General features: G+C 37.8%; 1 long non-coding RNA gene across 1 annotated transcript; it reads left to right on the top strand.

Annotated features, from left to right (window-relative positions):
- Positions 1-12,553: 12,553 nt before the first annotated feature.
- On the top strand, positions 12,554-19,128 carry LOC123257132. The gene is made up of 3 exons (XR_006507105.1): positions 12,554-12,666; positions 12,815-13,417; positions 17,526-19,128. It is a non-coding gene; the product is annotated as an uncharacterized LOC123257132 (long non-coding RNA).
- Positions 19,129-20,336: the final 1,208 nt, after the last annotated feature.

Here is a 20,336-nt window from a genome sequence, read left to right as displayed (position 1 = left end):
TTGATCTTCAATTATTTAAAACAGAACGTATAATATATAGAATATATATATATATATGGAAGTAACCTCTGGACAGGCGATTCACACAGTTAGCAATACTTTAATTGTAAGGATAAACATCAAAAATCTTTTTTTTTTTAACTCTATAGATTTTGACATTCAAAAAGGTGGAATAATTAAAAACCTTTCCAAAGACGTAAAGAATTTTTCGATAGCTTCAGTGGATCTGAAGTTATACGTATTTTTAATTTACAAAGGTTTTAGAATTTGGTTAGTTTAAAAATTTTATTTAAAAATTTGCCCAAAAATGTATTTTAAATCCAAAATTGTTTCAGTTGTGGGAAACCAAATTGTTTTAACAAATTAACAGATGAGAGGCCTATTCTTATGAGAGTTCCACTATATAATAAATTATAAAAAAAAAAACAAGAAAGGAAAGTAACTTCAAGCGGAGCCGAAGTTGATATACCCTTGCAGTTAAGCAGAAGCTTATATTATTATTATATATTTCGGATCCTATATAGTTGTCCGATCCTTATGAGAATTTCACCATCAACAAAACTTCTAATAAAACAAGAAAGGAAAGCTAACTTCGGGCGGAGCCGAAGTTTATATACCCTTGCAGTCCGCTAGGTGGCGCCACGCATCTTATATTATTAAATATATAGCGGATCGTATATAGTCGGCCGATCCTTATGAAATTTGGCATATTGAATTATTTTGCCCAAAGAGTAATCTGTACCAAGTCCCATCTTTCTAACTTAAAAAACACCAAAGTTATGCCAATGCCGATCGTTCTATGACAGCTATAGGATATAGTCGGCCGATCCTTATGAAATTTTGTACATATTTTTGTACAATTTATTTTGTACAAGATATTTTGGTCAAATAAAACATGTGTGGAAAGTCCCAATCCTCTAACTTAAAAAACACCAAAGTTATGGCATTTCCGATCAATCAGTTATATGGCAGCTATAGGATATAGTCGACCGATCCCGGCCGTTCCGACTTATGTACTACCTGCAAGGAAAAGAAGGATGTGTGCAAAGTTTCAACTCGATAGCTCTAAAAGTGAGAGACTAGTTTGCGTAGAAACCGACAGACAGACGGACATGCTCATATCGACTCAGGAGGTGATCCTGATCAAGAATATATATACTTTATAGGGTCGGAGATGTCTCCTTCACTGCGTTGCACACTTTTGACCAAAATTATAATACCCTCTGCAAGGGTATAAAAATATATGGCATATCCGATTAATCATATAATAAACATGTATTATATCTAAAATAAATGCGCAAAGATAAAAAATTAAAAAAAAAATTTCTAGTTAAACCAATTGTTGAATGTAACAATTTATTTTGGGTGTGCGATATAAAATAATAAATATTAGAAAAGTATTGGCGGAGTTGGTTTGCCTGGTTTTTTTTTAGCTTTTAATCCATGATTTGACCCAAAAACGTAATTTAAGTAAATTTATATGCATTATATGCTCAGTGGGGGCATTTGCATATAAAGCTTTCTACTTATAAAATTTTGCATTCTTCTTATTAAGACATCAAAATTTGTCATCAAGCAATGAAGTTCGAGATTAGCCGAGTGGAGAGCGTTGTTGCTTCTAACACGGAAGGGCCTGAGTTCTAATCCTAGGTGAGGCAATGCTTATGTTTTACTTTTTAAGCTCTTTTTTATTTGGATTATATTTTTGAAATATTTGAAAATATCTTATGTACAAAATTTCATAAGGATGGGCCGACTATTTCCTATAGCTGTCATAGAACGATCGGAATTGGCATAACTTTGGTGTTTTTTAAGTTAAAGAGATGGGACTTGGTACAGATTCCATTTTGGGCAAAATAATCTTATTGGCCAAATTTCATAGAAATCGGCCAACTATATCCAATAGCCGCCATATAACTGAACGATCGGAAATGGCACAACTGCAAGGGTATATCAACTTCGGCTTTAACTCCGAAGTTAGTTTTCCTTTCTTGTTTTTCTTTGGGACCTCAAGATTGGTACCTCAACCGACCCGTCCGACATTTCTTTCACAAGTTATTCAATCAAGAAATTAGAATTTTACAGCTTTTTCAAAAAGTTGTAGACCAATAATTGCTCATATGACAATAACAAAAATCTCCAATTTTATTCAGGATTGCCAAGAAAAAAATACAGACAAACAGACACACTGGCTTCATTTTGAAAAAACTGTAAAAATCTAATTTCTTAAATAACTTCTGAAAGAAATGTCGGACCGGGTCGGTTGAAGTACCAATCTTGTGAGTCTTCTCATTAAGATATAAGACATTAAACACAAAGCAGAATTACAACAAAAGTTGCCATCAAGCAACAAAGTTCTAGGTTAGTCGAGTGGAGAGCGTCGTGGTTCCTAACACGGAGGGCCTGGGTTCGAGTCCAAGTTGAGTCAATGTTTACGTTTTACTTTTTAAGCCCTTTTTTATTTGTATTTTATTTTTAAATAAATAAACTAAAATCTGAAAAGATATACTCCATATTTTTAGGGTATTGACCAAATATAAGCAGACTCCAAAAAGCAAAGTTGCCAATCAAATACACACACAAGTATAAGTAAATGCAAGCTTCACAGGAGGCTGGACAAAATGGGTAGCTGCACTTACAGGACTATATATTGAGTTAACGGATTTTGCCAGATATGAGCGATATATCAAAAGTTGCGTCATCTCAAAAGCTATCTACACGTGCAATAAAAAAATAGGATCAGTCGAGTAAATTTTGAGAAATAATTTTTTTTCTTAAAAAAAAAGTTTATTTTCAGTGTATTTTTTTTTTTTTACTATATAGACGTTTGGTCTCAAAGAAAGTGAAATTGATATTTAAAAAACCATTTCAACGGTGTAAAGCTCTTTTTAATATCTTTCTTAATTATAAAGTTATGAATTTTTTCATTAACAACGTTTTTTTAATTTTTTGACGTAAGCTTAAGGTATTTCAAAAAGTTGTAGAACAATAGTTGCTCATATGATAGTAACAAACATTTTCCAATTTTTTTCAAGATTTTTAAGATAAAAATAGTGCAAACAGACAAACCGACAAACCGACGCAAACTGGCTTCATTTTGAAGAAGAAGAAAAAATCGAATTTTTCGAATAACTTCTGAATGAAATGTCGGATTGAGGTACCAATCGACGCGTATTTAGCTCTAGAATGCGAATATATAAAAATATTCTATCTGGGGACCAAAATGTGTCCACCAGCCCCACTTTAGTGATAAAATTTTTTTTTACTTTCACCCTAATTTCTCTCAAACCAAATAACTTTTGGAATATGTTTCGACAAAAATTATCTAATTGAAATAATACCTTTCGATTGGTATATCATTCATTTAGATCGGTTGCCTACAGAAAATTTTTAATTCTTCGGCTATATATAGAGTTTCCTCGCGCACGCCTAGGCATGCAGGTCGTCACCTCGTGGACTTCCGTCCACAGTGATATATGTATACATATTACTTACATTACATTTAAATTTGATATAAGAGTATAATGTATCTTATTTATATACATATGTATGCCTAAGGGCTAAATAAATACATGAGGCCTATGGCCCACCCAAATCTGACCACTTCTACTTCTGCACCACCTAGAGCTGCTCCAGCTCTGGACCATGCTTAGCTAACAACAGCTCCTGTTCCAGTTGCTAGTGCTCATTGCTCCTGATCTGCGCTCTACTCCTCGAATAAGTTTGCACAAGGTGAAATCCATAGAAACTCCCATCCCTCTATCTTAAACAGCAACAATGTTATGGCCTTTCCGATATGGCAGCCATAGGATATAGTCGGCCGATCCTTATCAAAATTTGTCACATCGGATATTATTTCCCAAAGTGGAATTCATAGAAAGTCCCATCCTTCCAACTTAAAAAAAAAGACAAAGTTATGGCTTACCGATAATAAAAATGTATTATATCTAAAATAAATGCGCAAAATTAAAAAAAAAAATGTTTTTCCAGTTTTTATCGTTAAACCAATTGTTGAATGTATCAATTTATTTTTGGTGTGCGATATAAAATAATAAATATTAGAAAAGTATTGGCGGAATTGGTTTGCCTAGTTTTTTTTTAGCTTTTAATTCATGATTTGGCCCAAAAATGGTGGTGGCTGTAATTTAAGTTAAGCAGTGTTTTTTGCATTATATGTTCAGTGGGGGCATAAGCATATAAAGCTTTCTAAAAATTGTGCATTTGTAGCCGAGTGGGGAGCGTTGTGGTTTCTAACACGGAAAGGCCTGAGTTCTAATCCTAGTTGAGTCAATGTTTACGTTTTACTTTTTAAGCCCTTTTTTATTTGGATTTTTTATTTTAGAAATATTCAAAAATATCTTATGTACAAAAATGCATAAGGATGGGCCGACTATATCCTATAGCTGTCATAGAACGATCGGAATTGGCATAACTTTGGTGTTTTTTAAGTTAAAAAGATGGGACTTGGTACAGATTCCATTTTGGGCAAAATAATCTTATTGGCCAAATTTCATAGGGAACGGCCAACTATATTCAATAGCCGCCATATAACTGAACGATCGGAAATGGCACAACTGCAAAAGTATATCAACTTCGGCTTTAACTCCGAAGTTAGCTTTCCTTTCTTGTTTTTCTTTGGGACCTCAAGATTGGTACCTCAACCGACCGTCCGACATTTCTTTCACAAGTTATTCAAGAAATTAGAATTTTAAAGCTTTTTCAAAAAGTTGTAGAACAATAATTGCTCATATGACAATAACAAAAATCTCCAATTTTATTCAGGATTGCCAAGAAAAAAATACAGACAAACAGACACACTGGCTTTATTTTGAAAAAACTGTAAAAATCTAATTTCTTGAATAACTTCTGAAAGAAATGTCGGACCGGGTCGGTTGAAGTACCAATCTTCTGAGTCTTCTCATTAAGACATGAGACACTGAAACACAAAGCAGAATTAGATCAAAAGTTGCCAACATGCAACAAAGTTCGAGGTTAGCCGAGTGGAGAGCGTCGTGGTTCCTAACACGGAGGGCCTGGGTTCGAGTCCAAGTTGAGTCAATGTTTACGTTTTACTTTTTAAGCCCTTTTTTATTTGGATTTTATTTTTAAATAAATAAACTAAAATCTGAAAAGATATACTCCGTATTTTGTAGGGTATTGACCAAATATAAGCAGACTCCAAAAAGCAAAGTTGCCAATCAAATACACACACATGTATAAGTAAATGCAAGCTTCACAGGAGGCTGGACAAAATGGGTAGCTGCACTTACAGGACTATATCTTGAGTTAACGGATTTTGCCAGATATGAGCGATATATCAAAAGTTGCGTCATCTCAAAAGCTATCTACACGTGCAATAAAAAAATAGGATCAGTCGAGTAAATTTTGAAAAATAATTTTTTTTCTAAAAAAAAAAGTTTATTTTCAGTGTATTTTTGTTTTTTTACTATATAGACGTTTGGTCTCAAAGAAAGTGAAATTGATATTTAAAAAACCATTTCAACGGTGTAAAGCTCTTTTTAATATCTTTCTTAATTATAAAGTTATGAATTTTTTCATTAACAAAGTTTTTTTAATTTTTTGACGTAAGCTTAAGGTATTTCAAAAAGTTGTAGAACAATAGTTGCTCATATGATAGTAATAAACATTTTCCAATTTTTTTCAGAATTGTTAAGTAAAAAATAGTGCAAACAGACAAACCGACAAACAGACAACTGGCTTCATTTTGAAGAAGAAGAAAAAATCGAATTTTTCGAATAACTTCTGAAAGAAATGTCGGATCGGGTCGATTGAGGTACCAATCGACGCGTATTTAGCTCTAGAATGCGAATATATAAAAATATTCTATCTGCGGGCTAAAATGTGTCCACCAGCCTCATTTTAGTGATAAAAATTTTTTTTACTTTCACCCTAATTTCTCCCAAACCAAATAACTTTTGGAATATGTTTTGACAAAAATTATCTAATTGAAACAATACCTTTCGATTGGTATATCATTCATTTAGATCGGTTGCCTACAGAAAATTTTTAATTCTTCGGCTATATATAGAGTTTCCTCGCGCACGCCTAGGCATGCAGGTCGTCACCTCGTGGACTTCCGTCCACAGTGATATAAAATGTTAAATTAAAATGAAACTTTTAAAAGCAGAAACTTTTGGGTTCGAACTGTGATACCTTGATCTTCAACCCCCACACATTCATTATCTTTTTATGCAAATTCAGTTTATCTTATTTTCCATTCGTTTATTACACTTTTTGTAAGTTGTTTATCTCGCAGATCAACCTTTAATTCGACCCTTGACTCCATTATATTCCGCCTTGAACACTTTGAACTGACGAAGGAGTCCCAAAGGCCTCGAAGCTGAAATAAATTCAATTTGTTTATGTCTCGTCCGATCCACCCCGAAAAAACCATCCTTTCGCTTTTCCATGTTGATTTTTTTTCTTTTTTGGAAAATTGGCAATGTTATTAAGTTTCTGACCCGGCACAAAACGAAAGCCAAATCAACAAAATCGCACTGCATTTTGGCAGACCCTCAAGAACGCATTGGAAATGTTTACACTAATGGCGGCTACGTCCGACACGTGTTGGGATCGAACTGGCTTAACCCTTTCCGACCATTACCGTGAACGGTCCCCAAGGACGATGGGCAGGGCGGGGGAGCGGGCTATCGGGTGCATATCCGTACCAATAAATGCATATATTGTACATAAAAATTTAATAACTTTTTGCAATGTCGAACAGTAGCACGTACCATGAGTCACTTCAGCACACCCACAAACCAATCATAACATGTGGCCAAGATGGAGTCGCAAGTGGCACGGGGCACGGGGCAGTGTCAGCAGCAGCGGGGCCTCGGTGAGCAGCAGGCATCTCAAAGCTGCTGTTTTGCCACATGCCAAAAAAAGCGCAGTACACACTTTGAAAATAGGGGATTTTTAAAAATATATTTGAATTATTAAATATTAGCTAAAATCAGTAAATGGGAAAATATATCCAAATGGCTTATTCAGTGGAGGTTTTCTAATATATATGTAGTATGGAAATGTTTTTAAACTCGGGAAATATCCACGTTTTTATTTGAGATTATACCGTATCCTTATGAACCAAATGGAGTTAAGGGTAAGTCCCATATGGTTCTCACATAGAAATCCCACAAAAAACTCTCAGTAAAAAATATGATTTAAAAAAGTTACCTACGAAGTGACTATTAAAAATCATATACAGTTTTTAAAACTTTAAAAATCTAAAACATACTATTTTTCCAAGTGCATCAGAGCCTGGGCACTTGAGACCTGGCAACTCGGCCGGCCATCTGTCATAATCGGTTCATCGTTGGCTGCATTCAAATTGTAACCCAATAAGTAACCCCCTCCCTGGCCACCTCACCTCCTTTCCTCAACCCTCTGATCTGCAGATGTTGCTGCTACTTGCTACTTGCTACTCGCCGCTTGCTGCAACTCAATTAGACGAATGTGGAAGAGAGTCTTGAATTACGCATACGCCTCGTGTCTGTGTTGTGGCAACACTTTCAGCTATCAGGCAGCAGCTCTTGGCATTGCGACATATGGCGGTGTTGTTGCCACAACAACTCCGGGGCAACCCCTAAAAGCTTTTTGGCATCCGCCTCCCTCCTCCCCATCTCACCTCCCGATTACGACAGTTATGAATTATTCAGATTCGAGCTAAGAACTCTAAGATTTCCCAATGGACTCTTGAGCGATGAAACGTGTTCCGCTTAGCGAGATGAAAAGGTGCGGAGGCATTCAGGGGGTTGAGGGTTTAGAGGGGTTCTAAGGGTTTCTGAGGTTCAGGGTTCGGGGCTCGGTGCTCGGGGTTGGGATGTGCAACATCGCTGATAAAGATAAAGTTGTCAGCTGTCAGATGAGATGGGTTTATGGTCATTCGGCCACCAGCCTTGTTCCACGGGAGCACGTGCCTTAATTGTTTTGTTTATCTATCGCAAAATTTGCATATTTAACATTAGTTGTTGTGCTTTTTTGTTTTGTTATTTTCATAAGGTAGTTTAGAAAAACAAAAAAATTAAAAACCATTTTAGCTGGCAAGTCGCGACGTCGGCATTGCAATGTCATTGTCTGTCGGCTCTGTCTGTCCATCTGTCATTCAGTCAGTCATTCAGTTAGTCAATCATTTGTGGAACGCACCTGCCATCAACCCACGCCCATTTACACTGGAAAATATATTTACATGTATAGGCTATTTATTACATACACCTAAGATAATAAAACTTTTTGTTTACTAATTGGCTTTATTTGAATTGAATTTATAGCTAGAATTTTTAATTTATATTTATAAATGCATCATCTTCAATGTTCTGTCTCTTTCTCCTGGTATACATCTGTCTCTTTCACCTGTTTTTCATCTCATTGAGACACTGTAAGCTCGACTTTCCGTCGGCGGCGGCGACTGCCATGTCGTTGCATTGCGGAAAAGTGCATCGCACGTTCGTGTTCATGTTCATGTTGGCTTTTTGAAGGTTGCCGTTGCCGTTGCAGTTGCAAATGCAATAAAATTAAAAACAAAATAAAAAAAGCACCAACAACTACGCTTGTTGTTTCAAATTTATGAGCTGATGAGCAGCCAATTTGTCTTGGCAGCTGCGAATGCCAGCGGAAACGCTCTCCAAACCTTGATGATCGTCGCCGACTCCGGCATTCCTGCGAATTCGATTCCATCCGAGTGTGGGAGATTTTTCATTATTGATTGCCCTCGTGCCTTATCTTAAATTCGAAATTAGCAAATTTGTCAGAGTCAACGAATTCGGTTCTTTGAGCTTTAATTTTTCATTCAATCAAAACGATTTCAAAGTGCACACTTGAGCTTCAGTTGTCAAAGGTCAAGAGTTAGAAAGAAAATGCAGTTTAATTTTTTATAAATCAAAAAACTATTAGAAACTTTATTATTTTACTCTAAAATTCCAAGAGATGCCAAATCTCACATTTAATTAATCAAAACATCGGACTATATCTCTCTAATAAAAAAGTAGCGGTTTTTGAATAAATTCTTTATTATTCCACAATCTGAAACAGTTTCATTGCCCATTATTATTGAAATTTACACTTCCCTGGGGAGAAGACTTTGGACCCAATATTTCATTTTCCTAGGAAATGTTTATAAAACACAAAAATTATTCTGATTTCGAAAAAGACCTAGAAATTATACATATATTCCAAAAGGGCATTATTATTCGAAAATTCCAGGAACGAAAATAAGTAAATTTCAAAGATTTTAAACCAAAACAATTCCCAGAAAATTATATACTCAAAATAGAATTATATAATGATTGTCGCTTCGTGTGCCGCCCACAAATCGCACGAGCCGTCACTTAATTTGCAATTCTGACCTTTGAACCGTGGGCTCATAAAAACTTCAAAATGTGCCCATGCCAATGGCATGAAAATTTCCCAGAAATTCTGCGACATTTAACGCAACACAAATTAGTGGGACGGAGGCAGCGTCTTATAAAATTTAACGAATCTGTCAACCTGCCGACTGGGCCAAGATTTACGAGAACTCCGCTCAAAAGCGTTCGACTAGGTGCAGTTAACAAATTGCCAAACCAAAGACTCCAATAACTGGGGTTTTTCTGTTTTTTGTTTGCTGCCAAAGTCTGGGCTAGAGTCTGGACTGGCTGTTTATTTTATTTTTTTCCGATGTGCGGGCGGGCAAAGTTGGCAAGAAATTCAGTTAGCGGGGGAGGCCTGCCGGACGACGGATCGGATCGGATCGGGGCTCAAATTAAATCGATAGCCGTGCTTAAATGTCGGCTAATGCAAAGCAAATAGCAAACAATAAGAGGGGGCAGCCAAGGGGCCAAGTCTCGGAGTCTGAGCTGGAGCCGCCTGCCAGCAACTGCGATAATTGCTATATGTCTAAGATACCTATAAATTAATTTCAGTGTCGGGTGTATTGATTACAAGGAGAAATGGTAGCTGGTGAGCTTACTTGTGATCAGTTTGAAGTGAGGCATAAAATTAAATATTAGATAATAATACAATGTATGTTAGATATATAAAATCCAACTTAACTAAGTATTTGAAAGGATTGGACTTAAAACTTATGCTTTTAAAACAATATTCTATGGAATTATATATAAGAGTCTTTAAATAAAAATGTAACAACATAAACTACTGTCGAACAAATTTTGTTTAAGACTTCAAGACAGGTTCTAAATTTTTTCAAAAAGTTTTTTTTTGTCTCTGAAGCTTTTCTTTCTAAATAATTTAAATACCATCCTTAAAATACGGTATCCTTTAGTTGTAATAAGTTAAGAGAATGTGGTCAGGTTTGCTGGGTTGGCGTTAGAGTCTCGCAGATTGTGTGAGTCACCCACCCGTCAGCCGCTCAAGCTCGAGCCACCTGTGCGCCAAGCGACGACGTCAGTTTCAGTCTCAGTCTCTCGGTCTCGGTCTCAGTTTCATTTTCAGTTTTGGTTTTGGCTTTGGAGCTGCTGCTTTTTAGCCAGCTTTGGAGCTTGGCTTTTAGCTTAGCGCCAGGCAGCTGCACCTGCGCCAATCGCCAGCCAGCTGCCTCGATGTTGCTGTTGCTACTTCAGCCCACTAACGTGGCGCCGCTCTCCTTCTGACACAGAAAAAAAAATTTTTTTATCTTTCGATACTGCTACACAACATAGAGTCTCTGAAGTGAAACCAAAATGTTTTCAGTGATCTGAGATCGACTTTTTTCCAGCAATTAGCTGCTGCCGTTGCTTTGGCTTTTGCATTTTCTAATTAGTCCATGACTTCAGTTTCGAATTCCTTCCCGACTCCGACCCGTAACCTTTTCAATTGTTTTTTCACCGACTTTGCGCAATTTCAATTTTAATTTTCAATTTCTTGTCGCTGCGCGTCAGTTCCGTTGGCATTTCAATTGAGTTATTTGCTCTCGATGGTGGCGTAAAACATTTCGTAAACGTTTCCAAATTCCCCCTCCTAATTTTCCTGCTATAGTTTCAGTTTTTCAGTTTTCGGCTTTCGGTTTCGATTTCAATTCGGGCTTGCTCGAATTCAGAGTTTCAGCTTCGAATTTTATGGCCAGCTTTTGTTGTTGGCTGAAAATTAGCGTCTAATTTGGCTTTTATCTTTATGCAGTCGTAAGTAATTATTATATTGTATACAGACCACAGCTGTAGGTGAGCCAAAGCGGTTGGAATTGCTTTTTAAATGCAATCTGACTTTCTGAGTTTTTTTTCTGTTTTAATTGAAAGAAATTTGTTTCGCGACTTATCGCTGCCGTTAGCGGTTTGGTCACTCCATTGAGATATTTAAATTGAATTGTTTGGGCGACTGGGTTGCTGGTTGAAACTGGAATACAACTTTTTTGGCTTGTATCCGGTTGGTAGAATTATTATTTTAATCTATAATTTAGAATAATGGCGTTTCAAGACATAAAATAAACAAGATATGTACTTTAAACATTGAAATCTTTGATATAAACTTGGCTTATAAAAGTTCATTGGTTTATTCTTTGGTATAACACCAATATCTTTAGAAAAATACTTAAAAATCAAAGAACCCTACAAAGAAAATTCAAAATGGCTTCGATGTGTAGATCCGCAATTTTTAAGAATGACATACTTTTCTTGGATGTCGTACCCGTAGTTATGTTGCTTTTCCCTAACGACACCGCTTTACACCAGTCCAAAAATAATTCTAATCAAAAAAACCACCTTATTTATACTGATTTAGAGTCGATCGATCAATCTCTGGCACATCCGGTCAGTTAAAAGCTTCATCAAGATCATTTTTGGCACCCTTAGAGGGCAATCGAAATCGAAAACAAATACCAAATCGAAACCGAAACTGAACTCCAATCGAATCGAAAACACACCACATGATATACAGATCGTGTTAAGCTTCCATGTTGCCTGTCGGAAATTCAAGTGCACATTTTTCACTGATAACTCTCGGTGCATGTAAACAGAAATCCGGCAGAGTGTGGCAGGGGCACTCATCGCATGACGATATCAATTAAAAGGGACTATAAATTGTCACTTTATCAATTGGGGAAGGCGTGCGACATTGTTGGAGCTAAAAAAAAAGTATACCTGTACCCAAAATGTAAAAAATCAACAATCCGTGCAAACTCAATTAAATTTTTCGTTTTTATTTTTTTTTACAGTCGCACTAACAACAAATGAGCATTAAATACAAAAACAATAAATGCGAAAATGTACAAAACCAAAGCACACGGCACTTCAAACCATATCAGGCAATAAGCAAACACTTAGGGTCAAGAGGCGGAGTGGGGCGTACTACCATAAATTCATCAGCCTAATTACAACGGGCAAACACAACCGCAGCGGGACGGTGCTGGGGGGCCAGACAGAGCCAGGGGAGGGAACGCACTTAAAAGCAAGCAAAAAGCTAAAAAAGCGGAAAGAAAAGAACGTGCCTCAGATAAGAAGGAACCTACGTAATGAACCTTGGGCCTGGATGGGGGCCAGACCGAACAACCAAAAACAGTCATGGCTCTGCGGCTCTTCGGTGCAACCACCTGTTGGCATGTTGGCAAGAGCTTGGGCATGGGAATGGGAATTGGTAGTGGGATTGGCCATTGTGGCAATGGGGTTAACTCACAAAGTCACAACACATGCGGAATCAGAGCTGATAACGAAGAAGCCTATGCAGTGAAAAGAAATAGAGGTACTTTATAATTTAAAAATTATACTTCAGGGGGTTTGCTTAAAATATTAAAATAAAGGGTGTATCTAGAGTAATATTTAGATGTTTTCTGAATAATTAAAGGACTGATCATTACTTAGATAACAATTTTAAAACAAAACTATTTCAGAATAATTTCAAGTGTACTACGCCATGGACAGTGAGTTGTCTTTACTCCACTTACTGGGGCCAGCAGGTTGGCTCTCGGCCATCTGGCAGCGGTTCGCTTATCAGAAGGCGCTCTTGGCTGTGGCTGTTGCCTTTGGAATTGCGCGGGCGTAATGCGTATAGCTGATAAGCCAGGTGAGCCAAGGTACCAAGGTGCCAGGGTAGTGAGGTGCCAAGGTGTTGCGATGAGTACCGAGTGCTGAGAACCGAATCGAGTGCGAGTACAATGGATACGATATACACGGTGCCCGAGCACCCAGGCTGCACCCGGAGAATGAGTTGGCCTGGTCTATTTTAAGTAGCTAAGGCGGCCGCGTGGAGCCCGAGTGCAAACTGATAAATATTGTTTACACACACTCCAAAGCTACAAGAGCCGGGAATTGGAATTGAAATTGGAATTGCTTTGCACCCAGAAGAAGGTAAAAAATACGAAGGCAGATGGAGCTGGCGGGACGGCAGGAAGGTGATTGCAGATTGGCCTGGATGTGGTCATAAAAGGCCCCTAAGTGGCCACAGGTGTCTAACCGGCAATCTCCGATCCATTCACATTATGGCCACGCATTCGGTTTGTTTGTTTTTATTTTTTTTGCCCTCCCCATACTCCATATACTTTTTTTTTTTGTGTAAGCTAGTGCTATCAGAATGGGCGCGAACGTTCGGCCCCAGACATGTCATCATTTGAATTTCTAATCTGTTTTTTATCTCCTCACTTGTACGTTTATTTGTATATTTTTTTGTCGTCAGCAGCTTTTTGGCTGTCGTCTGGCCAAACAGGCTTACAATCGGGTCCGGTTTGCTTTTTTGGCCTACAGGTGTTTTGCACTAATCGAAACTATTTCTTCGATAGTCACTCTAATTAATTTATGGCCTCTCCAGCCAATCCGGAATACATTTCGGGTTGAGATTTGGCCAACATCGATAGTGAGGGCAAACGGAAATGGTAACAAATTTTGGTATTTCTGGTATTTGGGGCTCTTTCGTCCACAGGTACTCAAGTCAAGATATGAAATATAATATTTTATTTAGGGGATTTTTGAATTTAACACTTTAAAGATATGATATTCCAGAGATTAGAAACAATGACGCAATTGTGTTAAGTATTACGATTAAACCGAAATAGTATTCACTCTCTAGAGCTTTAAAATAAATTTCATAAAAAGAAGCTATATTTGGGTTGTTAAACACTTTTAGAACGCATATTCTGTTTTGTCATTTGCGATAAGTTTTTCGCTGATAAAAGTTGTTAAATAATGATTTGTGTGGATTTAAACTGATTAACTAACCTTGCCAAACTACAAAGTACCAATCTCGAAATAGAACTCAACTTTATACCATTCCAGATACTCTTTCTGGCCAGATTTATTGACTTCGAGTGGAAACAGGTGTACGAATGGCAGGTGCGTGAGGGGCGTGGCAGTCATCTAATTGCCGCAACGCGTAAATTTATGAACTCGCCCCGCAATTTGTCCGCCGATTCGGGGCGACAAATGTGCAAACAATCGTAATAATAACATCAGGCAGGACGAGAAGGGGATCGAAAATCAAAAAAAAAAAGCCGTGAATGGTAAGAGGGTGGTGAAGTGGGTATTGTGGCAGGGGCAGCACCAGCAGCACTTACTCAAGCACTCAAAACAGCACTGGGAACACACAAAACAACACCCCTCGGCCAACTGGCGCGGACAGGAAACAACCGCATTAGAACGGACTGTCTGTCAGGGGGTTGATATGATGTAGTATTCCTCCATGTAGTCCTTCCTCATGGCATTGGAGTCAAGAGGTTTTGAATAAATTTAACACGAGTTATAAGGCAGATGACAGCATATTAATGGGGTGGGAAACAAAAATGGCAAGATAAAAGCTGGCTGGTGCTATTCGAACAAATGCCCGAATGTTGCCTGCGAGGCTTTGTTTCCCAATTGGATATCTCAGTGTTTGCATTGCCTTAATTTGCGACGTTCATAGGCCATTTGTTCCATTTTATGTCATCATCAGGGGCGCAGGCCGAAAAATGCTGTCAGCTGTTGGCGAAAATATAAAATACACATATAGATCTCGAGAGGCATAAAACAATGGCATTAGCCGAGACACATGTGGCAATTTATAAGCGCATAGAAACCTTATTGCCATGGCCAACACACAACAGGTGTGCCTTAGCGAGACTCATTTGAATGGGTGCGCTAAGAAACTAAGAGAAACTGGCCAAGAAACCAGAAACAGAAACGAAAAACAGAAAACAGTCGAAACAGCAGCTTCGGTTTGTCATAACGCATACGTCATGTGGGCCTCTCCACCTGCCACCTGCCCGACAGCGAGCCAGCCTAGCCATCTCGATTTCAGTTAATGGCCAAGACGTGTTCAACGCATTAACATTTGGCAAAGTCTTAAAACTTTGTTTTAGATTTATACCAATTTTTATATTCACTCTGGCCGAATGAAAATGTCCAACACATATTCAACAACCACAGTGATAACATTAGCAACCACATTGAATTGCTTGTTAAACATTTGTGAGCTCGCTTTTGTGTCATTTGTTTGTTGTTGTTGCCAGTCAACGACGAAGGCTGTCAGTCAGTCACTCAGTCAGTTAGTCAGGCAGCCAAGCAGGCAACCAACCAACCAACTAGCCAGCCAGTCATTCAGTTAGTCAGTCAAAAGTCAGGCCGGGAATTTACATCGATCCATAAATCTTTGACTTTTGGAACTATGCCATGTCGAAAGGCAGCAGTTGAAGGGAAAATTTGAGCTACACCTGCATTCAAATAGAAAGGATTTTCTGAAAATATCATAACCAAGTTACAGCAAAAAAAAAACATAATTTATTTATATTTATGTTTAAACATTTTCATTTTACATGAAAAAATCATCTAGATCTGAAATTCTTTAATCATATTTTTTTCTTCCTTTTGAAAGTCAATATCTTGGTTATTTCTAAACCGATTTAAAAGCGGAATACCATTTACGAATCCTAGAACCATTCTTCTTCGATGTGCATCAAAATAATGGAAAAATGAAACGAAAAAAGTTTGAACCATTTTTTGGCCAAAATCATGATGGTACACCCTTTACAAAATATCAAAAAATGGGTCCAAATTTTTGTTGCCATGTTTTGATGCAGAATGATGCTACTCGGAGTTCTAAATCCGGGAAGGTAAAGCAATTATGGATCTTTCAAGTATTGGCCAAGTTATGCAGATTTTTCCACCAGGAAAATTGAAAAGCTGGAACACCGTTACTAATATATTTTTACTTTCCCAAAATCTGAAATTTCCATTCAGTTTTTAGCGAATATCTTAACTATTTTAAAACCGATCGCCGAACGGAATACCAATTATGAATCGGAGAACTTTTCCCCTTCGATCTGCATTAAAATATCGGAAAATGGAACGAAAAAAATGTGGACCATTTTTTGGCCAAAATCATGATGGTACCCCTTTAAAAAATTTCGAAAAATGGGTCCAAATTTTTGTTGCCAGGTTTTGATTGGAAATTATGCTACTCTGAGTTCTGAAACCGGGAAGGTATCACATTTCTGGATCTTCCAAGTATTAGCCGAGTTATACACATTTTTCCCTCAAGAACATTCAAAAAATTTAACTTCGTTCTCGATTTTTCTTATTTGGACAAAGTCCAAACTTTTGTTATGGATGCGATTGTAAAATAGAATACCATATAAGAACGAAAGAACCACTCCCCTTAGATTTGCATCAAAAGATTGACAAAATTTGGTTCAAGTTTTTTCCAAAATTATGCGAAATTCCTTTTAAAAATTGCGAAATTGCGATAAAAATCTTCGTAACTATTTTTCAACGTTTTTAATTTAAAAAAATCTCTCTAAATAAATAAAACACGCAAGATTGTATTTATAATTTCTATAATCATCTTTCTGGGTAATTTTCCGGACTTTATAGTAACATTGACTAACACTAAAGTAGCCAAACAGTAGGGGGCAAAAAACAAACAAGTGACTTATTTTTTTATGACGCCACTTGAGCACTTTCACCCAGATTTTATCAATCCACAAGCTACTCAACGGCTAAACAGAGATTAAGGAACAATCGAGCAATTATCATTAGAAAACAAAGGCTCTTGGTGGAATTAAAAAGATAAACCTGACACTAGTTGTCTAAAATTATTAATATTTCATTGTTGATTTCCTGGAACTAAAAATTACGGGAATCTCCTGCTTCACTGGAAATCTATAGAAATTGAATATACGTAAATATATAGATAAATAGACCGCCATTTTATTGTTGCCCCACCCGGTAATTGATTCCCTGCATATGGAAATTGATGAGCAAACAACAAAGCCTGAGTTAGTTGAGTAATTACCTGCTCCACTGCTCGGAAAAGGTTTAAGTGAGGGACACTATATATTAAAATTTAGATTTAAAATGTATACTTTATTAAACAGCTTTATGGTACCTTTAACTCTTTAATTAACAGTGTTTATGTCTATTGTACTTTTAAGGTGTTAATACTTTTTAGCTAAAAACTTGGAAAGCTAATATTTTAGGGATTTTTTCCTAAAAAATTTTAAAGTAAAAATAATACTATAAATATAGATCGATTAAAATTAGAATATTGTAAGAGTTATTCGTGAAATCACCATTGTTTTTAACCATAAATATTTAAAGTATTACATGTTTTTTACTTTCCATTTATTTCTGCTTCAGACGAGTGGCTTAAGGAGCTTGCGGCTGAAAATGGTTCCACAATCTTTGTGCGAATCACAATATTTTCTCTGCGTGTGCTTGCTCCTCCTCTCTGTCCCAGATGCGACCCTATCTCTATCTGGCAGTCGGACGGTCGATAGCGCGCAAATCAGGTGCATAACACCTGAACAAATTAAGCGCACCAACAAAAAGAATGCCTAACGATCGCTCGTCATTGGCAATACAACAAGTTGCGCACCACATCGCGAATCGCATATCGCACCACCGGGTTCGAACAGGTGGCTGGATGGTGTGTGGCTAGCTCCCCCGGTGGCCACGCCCCGTTTTGTTTTCCACCGCCCACCTTGCACTCGGCATTTGGTCCGGACTCCGGACGCTATCATCTATCGGGCTATCAGCGACGCTTCCGCTGTCGGCGTCACAGCTGCAGTCGCTGTCGTTGGCGCTGCCTTCGTCGACTGCGCAGCAGGACGGGTACACTAACCGTCACACCGATAAAGACCCAACAAAGCCAACAACAACTCGAGTACGAGTGCGAGCCCCATTTGCTTTGCACTTGAATTTGCGGTATTGTATTTATAGTATTTGTAGTCATGGCAATGCCACCATGCGCCCCTATACTACTCCACCATGATCCGTTGTATATCCCCAACCACCAAAAAAAATAAAAACCACACACATACCTATGAATAATTTAGGGGGAAATGGAGCTTATTAGGGAGAATATTAGTTAAAGACTAAAATACACATATAATAATAATTTTATTAAAAAAGCATTGTCGGAATCAATGCTGGCAGAAAGTGCTTTAGAGGTAGTAAAGATCGTATCTTTAAGACAGTACTTCTGAGAGCGATACAAGAAACACATTATTTAAATTATGGTACCAGTATAAATAGTATAAATAATAACTCAAATCTAGATCTATTTAATGTTTTAGTTTACTTTAAATCTGGAAAAGTTTTTAGCCATAAATATTAAACTAAAGTTGTTGAAGTTCATGCTACAATTCAAATACAATAAACTTTTGTATAATTTTCGAATGTGAACTTAAAGGGCTTATCAATTTAATTCGTACATTAAAATATTATATATTTATGTTTGTATATAGGAGCACTAATTTTACGATTATGAGTCTGGCTCTGTTATCACCACAAGTTGTTGCGGGTGGGCAGCAATGGTTGCTGCTGGCTTTTGTCACAGTTGATGACGCAGCCATATACTACATATAATTTCTGGGATGTGAAGCCAATCATTGGGGCAATGGCAGAAAAATAATAAACTAAAACAGCCCAACACCTTAATGCATTCCGGTGCATTAGACTGGCATCTTTTGTGCGATTCGATCGCTCATTTAATTGCCAAACAATCTACGCACTCGCGAAAAACGCGCTGAGTGGTATCTAAATCAAACTGGCAGTGGGGGGACAGAGCGGACTGTCAATAAAGTGCACATATTATGCAGCTGCCGTCGAAACATGAAAAACAATTTAGAAACGCCACAAATCAGCGGCTCAATGACCGCAGCCAGCAGTTGCAGTTGTAGTGGCTGTTGCAGTTGCAATTGCGAACCGCGAATTCGGATACGAAAGAGAAAAGATACAAATGCAGATACTCGAAGGTAAAGGAGGCTGAGATTCGAATTCATGGGCTGCAATCAATAAAAGCGAAATGCATTAAAACAGGTGCAGACGATGGCGACGACGACGACGACGACGTTGGGAAAATGACAGGCTGTTGCCGACTTCTCTGTTGGTGAAGGGAAACGCCTGATGACACACTAAAAGTCGCCTGCAGCAGTGGGTGGCAACTCTGACAACTCTGCCGCTGATGTGTTGCAGCTGTGCACCACATGTTGCTGCCGTTGCTGTTGCTGTTGCTGCTGCCATTAGTAGCGGCGGCGACCGCTAATGGGCGCCCAGTACCGCCCCACCGGCAGCGGCAGCTTCGTGAAATGAGCACAGCAGGTGCAGGTGCGCACCTCGATCCGTAAGATACAATCCCAACTAAAGTGATCTGAAACCGAAGCGAACCGATCCGAAAGTTGACAAATTTACAGCAAGCAAATGCTGCTGCTCAAAATGGCCGGCGGCAATTCATTTGCCTGCCACACATCCACATCCACATGTACAGCCACTGCCACATCCACTGCCACTGTCGCCTTCACCTCCACAGCGACAGCCGCTGCCACTTCCACACCGATGACTAACCGGACGAAATGATGGACACTAAATGGCCGGCAGATTTATGGCGAGCACTCCCAGTCGTGTCACAGTGGACTCAGCCTAAATGAGGCAATCACAGCCCATAAAAATACGCTGAAAGAAAGTCAACCAGAGTGGAAAATGGACAAGTTTTTTATTTTGAAATACTTCAGCTGTAGAAAGTCTTTAAAACTAAATACTTATGGCTTTATAACTTATGATTTTTCAAAATATATATATCAAGAGTTTACTTTGTCAAAAACATAGCACATATTTTAATAATAGTTTTTGGCAGGTCTTGTTTGAGTTTGTTCTTCAATTAAAAATGTATAAATATTTTACAAACGATTAAGATTCTTCTATAAACCCTCTACATTTTGAAGGAATTTCTAACCTTCTAAGCCTTTAAAAATCATCCAAATCTTTAGTCATTGCAATAGATATACTATTAATTTTAGACACTCGATTTAATACAGTTAATACTGTTTAATATTTCCAAATGCCAAAGTGTGATATATTTTTTGCATCTGCCCTGACTCTCAGCAAGTTTCCAGTTAACCACTGACAACTGTGGATGCCACTTGGCCCGCTCAACTAGTTTTCTTCTTT

The sequence above is a fragment of the Drosophila ananassae genome, chromosome 2R (assembly GCF_017639315.1).
Source record: "Drosophila ananassae strain 14024-0371.13 chromosome 2R, ASM1763931v2, whole genome shotgun sequence".
NCBI classification, from domain to species: domain Eukaryota; kingdom Metazoa; phylum Arthropoda; class Insecta; order Diptera; family Drosophilidae; genus Drosophila; species Drosophila ananassae.
The sequence above is the reverse complement of the archived record's forward strand: the minus strand, read 5'-3'. Positions and strand labels throughout refer to the sequence as shown.